This window comes from Sus scrofa, chromosome 6, assembly GCF_054392235.1.
Source record: "Sus scrofa isolate SSC_HxYL_T2T_F1_AM1 chromosome 6, Sscrofa_HxYL_maternal_Yorkshire_Landrace_v2.0, whole genome shotgun sequence".
In the NCBI taxonomy this organism is placed as follows: domain Eukaryota; kingdom Metazoa; phylum Chordata; class Mammalia; order Artiodactyla; family Suidae; genus Sus; species Sus scrofa.
The window spans coordinates 47,975,907-47,988,987 of record NC_139388.1 but is presented as its reverse complement, the minus strand read 5'-3'; the positions used below and the strand labels follow the sequence as shown (position 1 = coordinate 47,988,987).

General features: G+C 39.8%; 1 protein-coding gene across 17 annotated transcripts in view; it reads right to left on the bottom strand.

Moving 5' to 3' along the window:
* Window positions 1–13,081, bottom strand: part of GARRE1 (granule associated Rac and RHOG effector 1) — a 97,185-nt gene that overhangs the window by 61,766 nt on the left and 22,338 nt on the right. For 4 of the 17 annotated variants that reach the window (XR_014805983.1, XR_014805985.1, XM_021094322.2 and 1 more), the window contains exon 2: window positions 10,864–10,918. The exons of 4 other annotated variants lie outside the window; for them this stretch is intronic. The gene's annotated coding sequence lies outside the window, so the exon portion shown is untranslated. Of the gene's footprint in view, window positions 1–7,734; window positions 7,814–10,863; window positions 10,919–11,712; window positions 11,935–13,081 lie in introns of all 17 variants that reach the window. 9 more of the 17 variants (XR_014805987.1, XM_084960358.1, XM_084960361.1 and 6 more) reach the window with 5 other exon arrangements.

Sequence of the window (13,081 nt, the reverse complement as noted above, 5' to 3'; positions counted from 1 at the left end):
ATTAGTGGTTGCCAGGAATTGAAGAGAGGAAGGGAATGGGAAGTGACAATTAATAGAGTTTCTTTTTGAGATAATGAAGATGTTCTGGAATTAGACAATAATAATAATTGTATAATTTTGTTATATACTAAAACCCACTGAATTTCACATCTTATTTTATCTTTTTAAGGCTGCACCTACAGCATATGGAAGTCCCAGGGTAGGGGCCAGATCAGAGCTGCTGTTGCCAATCTATGCCACAGCCACGCCAGATACAAGCCATGTCTTTGACCTACACCGAAGCTCACATCAATGCCAGATCCTTACCCTACTGAGTAGGGCCAGGGATCGAACCTGCATCCTCATGGATGCTAGTCGGGTTTGTTACCACTGCGCCACAATGGCAACTCCGAATTTCACAATTTAAAATGGTGAATTTTATGGTATGAGAATAATATATCAATTTAAAAAGAGAAAAGTGGGGAGTTCCCGTCGTGGCTCAGTGAAAATGAATCTGACTAGTATGAGGACGCAGGTACAATCCCTGGCCTCACTCAGTGGGTTAAGGATCCAGCATTGCTGTGAGCTGTGGTTTAGGTTGAGATGTGGCTCGGATCTGGTGTTGCTGTGGCGTAGGCCAGCGGCTACAGCCCTGATTCAACCCCTAGCCTGGAAACCTCCGTATGCTGAGGGTACAGCCCTAAAAAATAATTAAAAAATAAATAATAAATAAATAACAGAGAAATGGGGAAAAAGATATACTACTGGCCTCCAGAAATGCCTATTTAGAATAGATGTCTATTTACTAGCATCCATGAGGACGCAGGTTCGACTCCTGGCCTCGATCAGTGGGTTATGGATCTGGTGCTGCTGTGAGCTGTGGTGTGGGACACAGACGCAGCTCGGATCCTGTGTTGCTGTGGCTGTGGCGTAGGCCAGCAGCTACAGCTCCAATTTGACCCCTAGCCTGGGAACCTCCATATGCCACAGGTGAGGCTCTAAAAAGACAAAAACAAAACAAAAAAGAATAGATGTCTATTAAGAAGGTCTCATAAGCTGTATCTGATAAAATGATTTATTAGGTAGATGGTCAGCTCTATGGGTGGCTATCCACTAACCATAGTGGTGATTATCTAGGTGTTTACTTGGAGATAATATATCAAGCATTGTTACTATAATTTGTGCACTTCCCTATATATATATAAAAATATATATATATATGTTTTTTTTTGTTTTTGTTTTTTGTTTTTTTGGTCTTTTTGCCATTTCTTATGTCGCTCCCATGGCACATGGAGGTTCCCAAGCTAGGGGTCGAATCAGAGCTGTAGCCACCAGCCTACACCACAGCCACAGCAACTCGGGATCCGAGATGTGTCTGCAACCTACACAATAGCTCACAGCAACGCTGGATCCTTAACCCACTGAGCAAGGCCAGGGATCGAACCTGAAACCTCATGGTTCCTAGTCGGATTCGTTAACCACTGAGCCACGACGGGAACTCCTCTATGTGTTATTTTTCAATAGAAGTTTAAGGATAACAAAAGGTTAACTAGCACAGAAATCGGGGAAGTTTGAGTAAAGATACTTTCATTGCAAGTAGAACAGCATGAGAGGGGAAACCTAGAAGGGAGTATCCCAGAGACTACCAAATAGCTGGTTTCAGTCAAATCTCCTTTCTCCTTTACAACAAACCAGTGGGCCAAGAATACGTGTACCCCACTACTCTGAAATGTGCTTACATGACTAACTTGAGTCTAAGAAAAAATCTCAGAAGAAAAAGCCTTGGCAAACTTCAAGATTCAGATCTAATCCAAACTACAATTTCACTATTAAGAAGAGAACAGCAGAGTCATGAAAATAAAAACCTAAAAAGAAAGGGGAGGGAAGTGATGTCATAAAAATACGGCAGAGTAAGGACCTTCAAAAATTCTCTCCTCCATAAACCAGCTATAATGTAAAAAAATAAAAATCGGGGAGTTCCCGTTGTGGCACAGTGGTTAATGAAGCCGACTAGGAACCATGAGGTTGCGGGTTTGATCCTTGCCCTTGCTCAGTGGGTTAACGATCCGGCGTTGCCATGAGCTGTGGTGTAGGCTGCAGACGCAGCTCGGATCCCAAGTTGCTGTGGCTCTGGCGTAGGCTGGCGGCTACAACTCCGATTCGACCCCTAGCCTGGGAACCTCCATATGCTGTGGGAGCGGCCCAAAGAAATAGCAAAAAGACAAAAAAAAAAAAAAAAAAAAAATCGAAATCGAAGATCCCGTCATGGTGCAGCAGAAATGAATCCGACTAGGAACTGTGAAGTTGCAGGTTCAGTCCCTGGCCTCACTCAGTGGTTTAAGGATCCAGCATTGCTGTGAGCCATGGTATAGGCTGCAGACGCAGCTCAGATCTGGCGTTGCTGAGGCTGTGGTGTAGGCCGGCAGCTATAGCTCCGATTAGACCCCTAGCCTGGGAACCTCCATATGCTGTGGGTGCAGACCTTAAAAAAGCAAAACAAACAAACAAAACCTAGTACACTTGCCATGATCTCTGTCATGTGAAACCGTATATGTGTGTATGAATGAGTAAATCTGAGGCGATTCATAGGGCTGTCCATGATATATTTTCAAGGAAAAGAAAGCAGGTTGCAAAAATGTAATACAAAAAACATCAAATTTAAAAAAATAAAAATAAAAAATAAAAATCATTAAAAAAAATTATCTCCTCTATAAAAAAAAATGATAAAAAAGCAAAAACTAGCCAAAATGGTCAGAATCAACTTTTTAAAAAAATGCTTGAAATTAATGGGCTTTGTACCAAACTGGGAAGCACTTACTCAGGAAAAATGGCTGAATCCCTGAGAATACAGTAGTTCCCCCTTATTAGGGGGGTATATTCCAAGACTCCAGTGGATACCTGAAAGCTAGGATAGTACCAAACCTTATATATACTAGATTTTTTTCCTGCACTAATGGGTAGGTAGCATATACAGCATGAATATGTGGGACAAAGGGATGATTCACGTGTCAGGTGGGATGGAGCAAGACAGCATGAGATTTCAACATGCAACTTAGAATGGCATGCAATTTAAAACTTATTTCTGGAATTTCCCATTTAATGTTTTCAGATATTGCTTAACAGCAGGTAACTAAAACTGCTGAGAGTGAATCTATGAATAAGGGGGGGACTACTGTAGTCAGCTCTGTAGCATTTTAACTTAAGTTTCATTCCTTGCTCTCTAACTCTATGGTAACCTTGAAAATAGCCACATTTGCAATAAAAACAAGAAGGCAGGCAATCATCGGAGGGAGCAGAACTGGGCTAAAACTCCTTCAGAGTTTCATTTCCAAGAAATTATCATTATCTGATCTATCTGGTAGTTCCCTGGAAGATCCCATTTGCAAAGGTCTCTATTTGATCTGACGTGGAACTACTTGGAGAGGGAAGAGAATCTGATTTCAAGTTAACATATTATATCATACAAATGTTCAGTTTCCAATTAAAAGTTACAAGTCATGCAAAGCAATAAAAGTATGGGCCGCACATAGGAAAATAAGACAAAAATCAGCTATTTTCAGTATGTTCGAAGAACTAAAGGAGGTCAGTTTACTTCAATTTTAAAAAGTGAAATCATTAAAAAGAACTGAAGAAAAATGTAAGACTAGAATCTCAGCAAATCCAGAATACTAATAAAAGAAATTATATTTCAAAAATAGAACCAAACAGAAATTCTGAAGTTGAAAATATAATAACTGGAGTTCCTGCTGTGGTGCAGTGGGTTAAGGATCCAGTGTTGCTGCAGCTGTGGGACAGGTTGCAGCTATGTCTTGGATTCGACCCCTGGCCTGAGAACTTCCATATGCCAAGGGTGTGGCCAAAAAAGAAAAAAAAGAAAGAAAAGAAAATGACCAAAAAAATGCCAAAAAATACACTAAGGGCTCAACAGTGGATTTGAACAGGAATCAGCAAACTGAAGATTAATCTATTGAGATAATCCAGTTCAAGGAATAGGAAGAAAAAAGAAAAGATTCTTAGAGATCTGAAGGATAGCATCAAGCATTCCAGCATCACATAATGGGATCCTCAGAAGGAGAGGAAAGACACAGGAAAAAAAAAAAAAATTGAAGAAATAAAGTCCCTAAATTTCTCATATTTGATGAAAAGCACATGAATCTACACATCCATGAAGCTCAACAAACTCCAAGTAGGATAAACACAAAGAAATCAAACTAGACGCACTATAATCAAACTGCCTAAAGCCAAAGCCAAAGAGAGAATCTCAAAACAAACAAGAGAAAAGAAACTTATCATGTACAGTTGATTCTTAATATTTACAGGTAGTATATAAAGTTGCCATGAACACTGAATTAGCAAATACTGAATCAGTACCCCTAGAAGACAGGCAGAGTTAGGATATGAGCCTCTGGTCAAAACATTTTCACAAACCAGTCAATATATAACATTATTTTATGAGTGTTTCGGGTTCAAGATACCTTATTTAATATATATATATATATTAAATTTTTATCTTTAGGGCCACAATGAAAATTCCCAGGCTAGGGGTTGAATTCGAGCTGCAGCTGCCAGCCTACACCATAGCCACAGCAACGTGGGATCTGGGCTGCATCTCCGACCTTCATCACAGCTCAAGGCAATGCCGGATCCTTAACCCATTGAGCAAGGCCAGGGATTGAACCTGCCTCCTCATGGATACTAGTAATGTTCATAACCCGCTGAGCAACAATGGGAACTCTTAATATATACACACACCACACATATATTTATGTGTGTGTATATGCATAAGTTGTTAAATCATTAACAATGAACTCACAACCAGTAGCACTTTACATAACTCATGCCTGAATGAAGCTCATCTAACACATGGATTTTCTCTGTTAGGTACATCACAGCCTTCTTGGGCTTAGGAAAACCAGACAGCACTTCAGCAATGTACTTAGGGCCATTTTAAACAGTGAATCTGCCAACAAAAAGCATTTAAAATTTCAAAAAACGTGGCACTAAGTAGACTATGAAAAGAATACTTGTTTATAGTCTGAGAGCTGAAACAAGAAGGCAGAGAATCACCTTGTTCGACCTCAGCTGGGGGTATGCATGTTGGGCAACTGAAAATTTTGCCACTCTGCACATGTCTACAACTAACCACAAGGGCTCCACAAGTACTGATTTGTATTGCAAATAAATTTTAGCCAGTAAGACTGCCTGCAAATGCAGAATCTGAGAATCATGAGGATCAACTATATATAACACTACTTAAAATACTTGAATTCCCAACACAATGGGGTACTCCTCTTCTTCAAAATATAATATACTGGAGTTCCCATTGTGGTGCAGCGGAAACTAATCCAACTAGGAACCATGAGGTTGTGGGTTCGATCCCTGGCCTCGCTCAGTGGGTTAAGGATCCAGCACTGCCATGAGCTATGGTGTGGGTCACAGACATGGCTCAGATCTGGCACTGCTGTGGCTCTGGCATAGGCCAGCGGCAACAGCCCAGATTCGACACCTGGCCTGGGAACTTCCATATGCCTCGGGTGCAGCTCTAAAAAGATAAAAGACAAAATATATATGTGTGTGTGTGTGTGTGTGTGTGTGTGTGTGTATAAAATATACAAAAACATCAACCTATGAAACAAATTATCATAGGGCTACTGACCATCTTAAAAGATAGACAGGTTCCTTTAAGTAGTGAACTCAGGGTATATTTAATATAACAATTCAACAATTTCATTATGCACAACCTTTCAGGATTTCATTACAACTTTTTTAAAGGCTTAAGCCAATATATTTAAGGTACAATCTATGACAATTTAGAAGTATATAATTTATAAAGAAAAATTTATGCCGTAAGAGAACAATTACGTCTAGTGAATTACTTAATCCTTTCTTCTCTTTCAAGAATGATTTATTTTATTTTATTTTTTTGTCTTTTGAGGGCAGCACTCTTGGCCTATGGAGGTTCCCAGGCCAGGGGTCCAATCAGAGCTGTTGCTGCCAGCCTACACCAGAGCCACAGTAATGCCAGATCTGAACCATGTCTGCAACCCACACCACAGCTCGTGGCAATGCTGGAATCCTTAACCCACTGAGCGAGGCCAGGGATCAAAACCGAGACCTCATGGTTCTTAGTCAGATTCATTTCTGCTGTGCCACGACGGGAACTCCAAGAATGATTTATTTTAAAAATAAAAAATAGGAGTTCCCATCGTGGCACAGCAGAAACGAATCTGACTAGGAACCATGAGGTTTTGAGTTCAATCCCTGGCCTAGCTCTATGGGTTACCATATGACTCAGGATTCCACTCCAATATATATATATATATATATATGTATATATATATATATATATATAAGAGAAATGAAAAATATATACCCACACTAAAACCTGTGCATCAATGTTCATAGCAGAATTATTTATAATAGTAAAAAAAATAGAAACAGCATAAATGTCTATCATTTGATGAATGAATAAACAAAATGTGGTATAGTTATACAATGAAACTGTATATACATACACATTATATACACAGAAGAATGAAATACTGACATAATCTAAAACATGGATGGGAGTTCCCGTGGTGACACAGCGGAGACGATTCTGACTAGGAACCATGAGGTTGCGGGTTTGATTCCTGGCCTTACTCAGTGGGTTGGGGATCCAGCATTGCCATGAGCTGTGGTGTAGGTCACAGATGCAGCTTGGATCCTGTGTTGCTGTGGCTCTGGTGTACGCCAGCAGCAACAGCTCCGATTAGACCCCTGGCCTGGGAACCTCCATATGCCACAGGTGTGACCCTAAAAAGACAAAAGACCAAAAAAATAAAATGAAATAAAATAAAATAAAATAAAAAATAAAACATGGATGAACTTTGAAAATACTGTGCTAAGTGTGAAAGAAGCCAGACACAAGAAGCTACAAATTATATGATCCCATTGATAAGAAATGCCCAGAAGAGGCAAACAGAAACAGGAAGTAGATTTGTGGAATAGAGAGTCATTGCTAATGGGTACAGGGTGATGACAAGATTCTGAAGTTAGATAGTGGTGACTGCTGCATAACTCTGAATATACTAAAACATATATGGTATGTGAATTATATCTCGACAAAGCTGTTATTTTAAAAAATATTTCATCTCTCCTTGCCATTTTCTTTATGTAACTCGTTTAACTGCAAAAGGTACATAATAAAAAGTAAGTTTTACAAGGATACCTTTAACGCCAGACTTAGCTTCCTTTTCACACTTCAATTAGAAATCTGGATTTAAATGCTGTTATTTCAAATCTGGGAACGTGAGTGCCAGAAAGGCCCTTAAAGATCATCTAATTTAAGCCCTTCAATTTACAAATGAAGGGGAAAAAAAAAAATCCCAGGATACTAAGTATCTTGCACTAGACTGCACAGTGCCAGTATCTTGACTCTAAAACCATATATAAAAGTCTGTTCAGAACTAGCCAGGCTGAGAGATTACAGTAACAAATCTGCTACAGTAACAAATACTGAAAGGAATGGCCTAACCTGAGAAGATTTCTTTCTTTCTTTTCATCTTTTTAGGGCCGAAACCACAGCATATGGAAGTTCCCAGGCGTCAAATCAGAGCTGTAGCTGCTAGCCTATGTCACAACCACAGCAAGGCGGGATCCAAGGCGCCGCCTCTTCGACCTATACCACAGCTCATGGCAACGCCGGATTCTTAACCCTCTGGCAAGGTCAGGGATCGAACCTGTGTCCTCATGGATACTAGTCAGGTTCCTTACCACTGAGCCATTACAGTAACTCCAGAAGATTTATTTCTTGCTCTCGTAAAGTTCAATGAAGGTCTGGTAGCCTTTCAACCTGTAGGGACATCATTAGAACTTGTGTTTTCTAGAGTCACCTTAGCACAAAAAAAGAAACTCATACCTACTCTTCACTGCTTCCCACTGTAAGTGACACAATTATCTCCCATCACAGCCCTTTGGCCAAAATTAGTCACATATGCTAATGTAACTACAAGATAAACTGGGAGATGCATGAGGACATATGGACTATTAGGTAAGAAATACAGTTGACCATAGCTGTCCACCCAGCCCAGCTGTGGGTTGCATAGTTTATAACAGATGGTGAAAGCACTTCTAACTCCACACAGGAGAGGTTGTTTTGTAATTCAGAGTCCCTACAGTTGCTTTTCAGAGGCCAGATGACTCTCACTTATGCTGCTCTAGGACATGGTTCTTTGTATGTATGTAGAGTGGGGGAGTTGAAAGAGGTGGGGAGGGAAAGGTCACAGATTCCTTTGAAAAACTGATGAAAAAAATATTCTAGGAGTTCGCGTCTTGGCTCAGTGGTTAACGAATCCAACTAGGAACCGTAGGTTGCGGGTTTGATCCCTGGCCTTGCTCAGTGGGTTAAGGATCCAGCATTGCCGTAAGCTGTGGTGTAGGTCGAAGACGTGGCTCGGATCCCATGTTGTTGTGGCTGTGGTGTAGGCTGGCAGCTGTAGCTCTGATTAGACCCCTAACCTGGGAACCTCCATATGCCATGGGAGCAGCCTTAGAAAAGGCAAAAAGACAGGAAAAAAAAAAAAAAAAAAGAATTGAATTGCCCAAGACCAAAGGTGCACCTGTATTAGGATAAATCTGTCTATAGGTCATATCAGTGAACAAGTAGTCATAACACCCAGTGAACATGTTATTAAGAATGAAAACTTTTTTTGGCCACACCCAGGGCATGCAGAAGTTCCCAGGCCAGGGATCGAACCCACACCACAGCAACGACCTGAGCTGTGGCAGTGACAAGACTGGATTCTTAACCCACTGTGCCACAAGGGAATTTCCAAGAATGAAAACTTTTTAGGCAGTTTTTAAAAATGAGATACCATATTAACATTTAACCTTGTCACACTAGGGTGAAAAGGAAGTAACAGCCAATCACAGCTTAAGGACTTCCTTCTCTGACATTAGAATCAGAACAACCCTCTCAATGGAATGACTATTAAATGCTGATTCCTGGGGTACAATCCAAAACTAATGAATCAATCTTCAGAGTAGGAGCAGAGAACATGTGTTTTTATAAGATCCTCAGGTAACTCCAAATGTGTGCTACAATTTGAGAACCAAACTGGTCAGCTGAAAACCTCCTGAAAGTCACAAGGATGAGAACACTTGAGCAAGGACATCTGAAGATGCTAACCATACAAATATCACTTAAAGGCAACTAAAGTATTTCATCAATATTCTTATTTATTTAAGAATCCAGAAAGGGACCTCCACCTACAATGTGATAAATGACTCTATTTCTTAGAACAAAGGGGCTGGTTGGACAATTCAATGAAAACTTCTATTTGTATCATAATTGCTTCTAACAAGACCACTTAAGTCCAAAGTCAAGCCTTGGGTTCTTCTCCAGGCAGAATGAACAAACAAGCCCCTTAGGAAAATAATACTTGGTTTTTACTTATTCTAAATACATCTGGTGCCCCTGTGCTGATCTTTGTTGTAATCAAAACTAGACAGTGTTGAATTCAAGGAAATATCATGGAATTGAAACACCATTCAAGTTCTATTATTTTCAAATGGGATTCTGCCCAGAAACAATATGCAGAGAAGGTGGTGACATCCATCTAAGGAGGCAGCTTCATGGCAGTGACAATATCCTCTGACAAAATACTGTTGGAAGCTTGGTGATGGGTACACATGAAGCACCTCATATTGTTTTGATGCTTTTTTTTTTTTTTTTTTTTTTTGGAGGGGGGCACTGAGTGCGGCAACTTAATGTGGGATCTCAGTTCCCAGACCAGGGACTGAAACCAGGCCACAGTGGTGAAAGCACTGAGTCCTAATCACTAGGACACCAGGGAACTCCCTTTGAAAATTGTTTTTCTTTTTTTGGCCAGAGGCTCATCATATTATTCACTCTACTGTTGCATATATGATTGAAAATTTCTGTAATAAAAGGTTTAAAATGTGCACACACATGTATATAAGCACCTGGATATGTCCTTTTAATTTTTTTAAATAAAATTCTTCTCAATGCTTGTCTTACTGTATTTTTTTAAAGCTTTCCCCCCATATGCATCTCCCTGAAGGGCTAAAATATGTTCTATCCATTTAAGGACATTTCTCTTCTGTATTTTCTTAAAAAGAATTTTCACTGGGAAAAATATTCACCATTTATGAATTCACTATTCATGCTACATGGAAACAAATATGCATTGTGAAAGACCTCAGAAGTTAGTTGTGGCCCAGACTGGTACTATTTAAGAACTATATTCATAAGTTTTAATACTGCCTAAGATTCTCAAACACATAGCAGAAAAGGATATTTGAACAGATGTCATCTATTCAATAATTCACAAAAGTTCTTAATAGATTAAAACTGAACTCAGACTTGGTATCATTTAAAATATCCCTCTCATCAACCAATGTCAATCAGCAATTTGTATTTTAAATTACAAAGAACATGCTTGAAACTAGGCCAAAGTTAAGTATAAAAGGTTTTTTTTTATACCCATAACTGATAAGTTTTTTTTTTTGTTTTTTTTTTTTAATGGACATCCTGCAGTTCCATTGTAGCTCAGTGGGTTAAGGACCCAACTCTGAGCATGCTGGTTCAATCCCTGGCCTCACTCAGTGGGTTAAGGATCCAGTGTTGCCGCAAGCTCCAGTGAAGGTCACAGAGGCAACTTGGATCTGGTGTTGCTGTGGCTGTGGCACAGGTCACAGCTATAGCTCTGATTCAACCCCTGGCCCAGGAGCTTCCATATGCAGCAGGTGCAGCCGTAAAAGAAGGAAAAAAAAATGTGGACATCTTGAGAAAATTTGAAGAGCTTCCCTTTAGACAGTGCAGTGGAAAAGAGTGGCCCTGGGGACCAACTAACTGGGTAAGATCCTGGCTCTGCCACTTACCAGCTATGTGACTTTGGGCAAGTTCTTTAACCTCTCTGTGCCTCAGTTTCATCGTCTGTAAAATAGGGATAATAAAGCATGAAGAATAATGCCTGGCACATATTAAGCACTAAATGGTGATTTTTTTTTTTTTTTTTTTTTTTTTTTTTGTCTTTTAAGGACCACACCTGTGGTATGCGAAAGTTTCCAGGCTAAGGGTCAAATCGGAGCTGTAGCCACTAGCCTACGCCACAGCCACAGAAATGTCAGATCTGAGCCTTGTCTGCAACCCACACTACAGCTCATGACAACAGCAGATCCTTAACCCACCGAGTGAGGCCAGGGATCGAATTTGCATTGTCATAGATGCTAGACGTTAGATTTGTTTCCACTGAGCCATGATAGGAACTCCAAATTTGTTATTAATACGCAAAAGTAAGCGGCCTTACTATCTCGCTTGTCTGGAAAAAAGTTACTTAAAAACAAGAAAGGTCTTTTCAAGTAAGCCAATCCCTGAACTGAGTTGAAATCTATGTATTCTAGGGTGGTCAGTGCCCCATGTTTCAGTGATATGATAGTTATTTGTGAACACAGAGAACAACTTTAAATCCATTTCAGTCATTAAGCTACAGAGAAGGAGTGCAAAGCAGTCCTGTTGTCACAAATGGTATGGCACCAAGTAGCTTCATTCCAAGATGACAGGCACATGGACTTACCTCCCCATCATCCCCAAACCCCAAAGATATAACAGTAAAGATATTCACAAGGGAATCACAACATAACAGTAATGAGAAGAGCTGAGAGATATAATCTATTTAAGTGCTGGCCACGTTCTAGAACAGAGAGAGGAAGCAGAGGAAATTGTATTACCAGACAGATCAGAGTGGAGCTAGACACTTCTCAGAACCAGTAAAGCCAGAGATGAGTGGAGAAGCAGAGCCTCTTTTCCTGGAGGAGCTGCAGAGATGCCCAGCTCTGAGTCAGCAGGTACAGAAATCAGGAGTGGGAATTAGATTCATCTACCTGATCTCCTCCACACTTCTCACTCTTGGTCACTCAATCAGCCAACTCCTATGAAGATGAGAGGACTTTCTGAAAAATAGGAACCTCTCGTCAATAACCTAGATAATCAACCTGGTTCTTCACTGATAAGGATCACCAGATAGTGAAAGAAAACCAAGAGGACAAAAAGGAAAACTAAGATGAAAAGCAGATCAGACCCCAGAAGAAACATGTATTTTAGGTCCCAGAAAAACACCTGAAAAGAAATTCTAAATGGTATTCTCAGATACATTTGAGAAGATAATACATCCTTAAAATAAAAACAAGCAAATCATAAAGAAAGCAGAAATCAAAGCCTTGGAAATCAGAAATAAGACAAAAAATAAGGGAAGAAGTAAAATCGGAGTAGAGTAGCTGTAGGAGGGGACACACACACACACACACACACACACACACACACACACACCAGTTGCTTATATTTTTTAAAATAAGCAATGAAAGAATAAAGCAAAAACCAATAAAAATGCTTACCTATGCAGTACAGAGAAGAACAGAGGCAAGGAAGGAAGGCCTACATCTCTCAATCTACCTTGCTTTAAATAGTTTTATCTTTAGAACCTTGGAAATATTTTATGTAATTATCTTTTTCTTTCTAAAAAGCACATACTTACTTCACTGAAAAGATCTAAATTCACATCCTAGTTGCAATTAATGCCTTTAATACTATTTCCTCCCACCAAATAGAATGAGAACTCCTTAGAGAAATGGCTGATTCTAGCTCTGGGGTCAGAAACAAACAAAAAAATCCCTGGAATTCTTTTTTTTTTTTTTTTTTGGCTGCTCCTGTGGTATGCAGAGGAAGTTCCCAGGCCAGGGGCTGAACCTGCACTAGAGCCACAGCAGTGACAATACCAGATTCTTAACCTGATGAGCCAACAGGGAACTCCAACCCCAGGAACTCTTATCAGGCCAGAAATCAGGGAACCCATCTAATACTACTCAGCCCATATCAAAGGACCCAGACTTAAGCTAAAGAACAAGCTCTATTTATAGGCCAACAATAAGAGAATTTAAGCATCAAAAGAATAACTCTTCTGGAGCAAAATCCATTAAATATATAAATTAATGCGTTTGGACTTGGTGATGATTTCTTCCATATGACACCAAAAGCACAGGCAACAATAACAAAAAAGGACAAATTTCATTTCATCAAAATTAAAACTTTTGGCACAGCAAA